The following is a 5,115-nucleotide window of genomic DNA, read 5'->3' on the forward strand; positions in this document are numbered from 1 at the left end:
CCAGGGATAAGGATAGAGCTACGTGGTCAGGGTTCCTCCTGCACCAAGCATGCTCACGTACTTTCCTACATAAACCTCCATCGTGAACCCTCAGGCAGAAAAGAGATGTGTGTTCTGCTGAAGTGGCACTGTCATACCTGTCCGCAGAGCTCTTCCCACTCTGCGCAGGGTCCGCACAGCTGATTAGTCAGATGCCTTCTATGTCAGAGCCTTCTGCAATCTGCAACAGACATTTTCAGGCCTGAGACTTTACTCAAAGCCCCCTGGTAAGACTCTCAGGAGGGTCTATGAGGCAGAAGGCAGGTGGGTTCTGGGGAGGTCCCTGCTGAAGGATGGGAAAGCCAAACTTTCCCCACTGAGAGCTTTAGGGCTCTTAATCCCAGCCATTATCACTGTCTGTAAAACCAGGAGCCCTTATTCTCTTTCTACCAAGCAGCAAAGAAATGAAGCAAATTACCCAAATAGCAAGAAGGACCAAAGTACGGCTTCTTGTCAGTTTGTCAGTGTCCTCCAGAAAAGACAAGATCATGGCAGCTGCACGTGTCCTGTGAGCTGCACTCCATCTGATTTTGAATTGATCAAAACCCAGCTCCTTTGTGTGTGGTGTGTGTGTGTGGGTGTGTGTGTGTGTGTGTGTGTGTGTGTGTGTGTGTGTGTGTGTTTTACATCTCTGGACATGAGGAGACCTGAAATTGATGTCTGAAGTCCTCCTCTATTGCTCTTTCACATTGTTCATTGAAGCAGAGTCTCTCCATCAAACCTAGAGGTTGCAGACATGATTTGTCTTGATAACTGGCTTACTCTAAGGATACCACCTTCCAACGCTAGAAGCACTGACAAGGCAGCATCCAAACTTTAGCCCTCCAGTCCTCTTGCTTTCTTGGAAAGTACTTTAGTCATGAAATTATCTCCTGGTTCTGGAGTCCCTAAGAAAGGAGAAAATAGTTAACTATTTACAGAAAAGTCATCATCAGGACCATCACTAGAGATGGTGAGATGGAACTTCCAGTCGTTCTATTCCATTCATCCATCTTTCTGTTCATCCATCCATCCATTCATTCATCCATCTATACACCCATTCATTCATTCATTCATTCATTCATCCATTCATTCATCTATCCACCCATCCATCCATTCATTCACTCATTCATCCATTCATTCATCTATTCCTCCATACACACACACACACACATATATACATACATACAAACATTTAATCAGCTCTGTTTCCCAGAGTGCACTGAATCACTCAACAGTTTTGCAGGTAATACTGTTAGGGGAGGAATCCCATCTAGGGTAGGACCTCATAATTCCAGTAGAGAAAGTCCATGGAAAATTCCAAAAGATGAGGCAAGTGCTCACCAGAAGCTGGTGGGAAGAATGGAGAGGGACATTTCAAATAGAACATATGACATAGGCAAATGGGACATTCCAGAAACCCTCCGGGTATACATATTGGCAGGGCCCAGCCAGCACCTCACAGCAGCCACTTCCTAGGGCTAAGGCTATGGCAGCATCCTGACAATGTGTCACCACTCCCCCTCCCTTTCCAAGTGTTGGCTCCCCAGTTTGTGGGGACTTTATTAAAAACACACAGGGAATCGCTAGCAAAGGAGGCAAAGCACTTTGGCCCCCTCCCTCCCCACTCCTCCCTGCCCTGAGCCCCTACTCTGGCTGGAACATAACCATCAAAATAAACATTAAATGCAAAATGCCAAAGCTGAGTTATTACTTGTGAGGGTTCTGGTGGGGGGGGGGGAATTTATAGCAACATTACAGTGTTTTGTTAAAAATCTCTTAATGCACCCAAATGGGAAGGTGTGTGTGTTTTTTATTAAAATGTTACACTCTATAAATCCGATCTGCAGGAAGGACACAGGTGGAGGCCCAGGGACGTAGCTGAGGAGGCTGTCAGTTTGAAACCATCCTGTCCCTTTGCCTCTGGAAGCTGCCTCTCCCCAGCCAGTCTCTCTCCTCCTCCACACTGGCTCTCCTTCCCTGAAGGAAAAAAAATATTTCTTCTTTTCCTTCACCATCCCAGAAGAGAAGCCACAGAGGGCGTGACAATCTTTATGTCACCTCCCCATACCCTTGGGGTCTGTGGAAAAGTTGCAATTTTCTTAAAAGGCCTTTCAGAGTGGTGGAGCCCCCACGGTGCCCTTATGAAGTTTGTCTGCTGTGGGGTAAAATTTCCTGTGGGTCTGCTCTCACAATTTTAGATTCTGGCTGATGCTGCGTTTTTCAAGGGCTTCTTTGTGGAAAAGGCAACCAGTTTGTCTCTAGCCTTCTGTTGTGGAATGCTGCTCCTCAAAATAGTGTGTGATATCATGGGGGCAGAATGGCGGCTTCATTCCTTTTCCCCCTTTGACCATGGATATCCGTGTTCTTCCCCAGCCCGTGTTGTTGCTCCAGCAAACAGTAAGCACAGGACCTAAGCCTGCCTGCATGCCGGGGAAGTGCTGCCAAGCCGTGAAACGCCTTTTCTTAAAGGGAGAAACTGTAAAGCATTGGATTGACATACAAGGGCATTTGCTTTTCTTTCCACAGTTCAAAGGGTGATCTGAAAGATTCCTCAGTGGCATTAAAACCTTGGTGTTTGAGGGCTAAGGATATAGCTTGGTGGTAAAGAATTTGCCTTGAATGCTCAAAGTTTTGAGTTGAATTCCCAGGAAGAAATTAAGAAAAAAGAAGGAAGGGGGAGGGAAGGAGAAAGGGAGAGAGAGAGAGAGAGAGAGAGAGAGAGAGAGAGAGAGAGAGAGAGAGAGAGAGAGAGAGAAACGAAGGAAGGAAGGAGCGAGCTGGCTAGAGGTTGTCAGACCAAACAGAAACTTGAATAGCTCTGATTTTCCCTCCCTACAGTGGTATATTATATACCTGTTAGGGATTGAATGAATTTGTCCTGTTCTAACCCCCAGTACCTTAGGACGTAATCTTATTTGGAAAATGCTGTTGGCAACTGAACCAAATGAAGAGTCTCTGGATAAAGTGGCTTCGTGAGCCCTACTTCTGTGAGCCAACGCCAGACACTAGAGTAAGGAACTCACCAGGGAACAACAGCTCAGAGCCAGCAATGACTGAAAAGGGCAAAATTCCTCTCTAAGGCCTCCAGAGGGGCTCCTCTTCTGGACTTCTGGTGTCCAGAGAGCTAAGAGATAAACTCTGGTCCAGGGTGTGAGTGTTTGCTCAGAAAACTAGAAACCAACACAACACCGCCATGGCTTTTTGAAGGGAGAGCCGTGGTTTTCATGAGATCTTTAGCAAGTCTCAGATGCAAACTATCTGTGTGAAAACAGATGAATTTGTAGAATCACCCTTCCTACAGACGGGCAACTGCCCCTGTACCCCAGCAAAAACTCACCAAAGGCCCCAGGTCTCTACCTTACATTCTTATATTCTTATATACTGTCTGCCCCCACATATACACAGTCTTGCCCCCCACATACACTGTCATACAACCCCCACATACTGTCCTGACTCTACATACAGTCCTGACCCCCACATACACAGTCCTGCCCCTCCACACACACACACACACACACACACACACACACACACACACACACACACATGCTGTTCCCTTCCCCATACACAGTCCTGACTCACACACATATACTGTCCTGCCACACACACACACACACACACACACACACACACACACGCTGTTCCCTTCCTCATACACAGCCCTGACTCACACACATATACTGTCCTGCCACCTCACACTTGCTCTGTGAGGTCTTGGTAGCTTCTCATTTTCCTCCCAGGCTATATCTGGCTCTGGCCCACATGACCTGTGGGATCAATTTTGTGCCTCATTTGGGCTGCTGGGCTTATAGGCGTTGAGAGGCTTCTCAGAAGGCTATGAAGTTCTGCAGTGTCTGCCTGCAGTCACTGAGCTCTGAGGATGAGCAGCCCTTTAAAAGGAGAGAAGGTCCTGGGTTGCTACTCTCACCGGATTCAGAGCCACCCACAGAAGGGAAATCTCTCCATAGTCGTCATTTTGCTTAAGTTTAAAAGTGGTAGTTGAAAAAATGTCCTTCCCTGGAGCTGGGAGTGTTGGTGGGTGAGCCTCCACTAAAGAGAGTGTGTAAGCCTGGACTAATAGCTTCTCTTTGCTTCAACCTCTGGAAAATGGGAGCATTGTTTCTGTCTCCTAGGAAGTATTGTAGGGTTAGGGTTCTTCAGACGGAGAGAAGAGGGGGCCCAAGCAACCCCTGACGCCCCAGGTCAGGTTGGGCTACTCTGAAGGGCTGTGTCTAGTGTCTGCCTGTGTGTTTCCAAGGATGACCTGCTCTCTCAGCTCCCAGACAGCTGTGAAGCACCTGAGAAATTCAGAAAAGGCAGAGAAAGCGCCACCTCCTGGGGACCGAGCATCTCAGGTCCTCCCGGCCTCTCTTCAGCCAGAATGGAGCCTGGGACTACAGGTTTGGTTATTTTCATTTCATCAACTCAACTACCTTTTGGTTCTGCAAGTGTGTTCTCTGTGTCTCTGGGGACCTCAGATCTCCAGCAGTAGTTTTCTCCAAGGGTTAGGTAGAAGTGTGTGACCTCTGACGATTTCCACATGGATCTGCTGTCAGGGCATCTGTAATACTGTTCTGGACAAAAGGTTGGAAAAGTGACTTCAGTCAGCTAGCTACAAGGCCAGCTTCAGCTCAGCTTTGGCTACCAGCATGGTTTGTGTGCCCACTGGTCCTGTGGAAGGGGAGACCTCATGTATCGTGGGAGAATGGGAGAATCAGGACATTGGAGTGGGCAGGTCATGAGAGCAGAAGGCAGAGCATCTACTAAGAGCCAAGCACCGAGCTGAAGGCTGTTTGCAGATGCTGCTATCCTGTTTCCAATGCCTATGGACAACCAGCAATGTCTCCGAGCATTCTCTATGGTCTGGCCCTTACCACTCCAGCTCCAGTTCTTTTCGGTCACAGCGCTGGGGATTATTTAGATCAGAATGTGCACCCAGCTGCCTCCTAGGAAAGGTGGGAACCTCTTGTCTTCCAGCGCCAGCAACTGAAAGAGTAAGAAGTGGGGTTGGAGCAGAAAGAGCTGAGGACTCACAACCTCCCCAGTCTATAAGGTCCCTGATAGGATAAAGGTATCAAGCTTGAGAGCCAGGAG

Source organism: Micromys minutus, assembly GCF_963924665.1.
Source record: "Micromys minutus genome assembly, chromosome: 17".
NCBI lineage: Eukaryota > Metazoa > Chordata > Mammalia > Rodentia > Muridae > Micromys > Micromys minutus.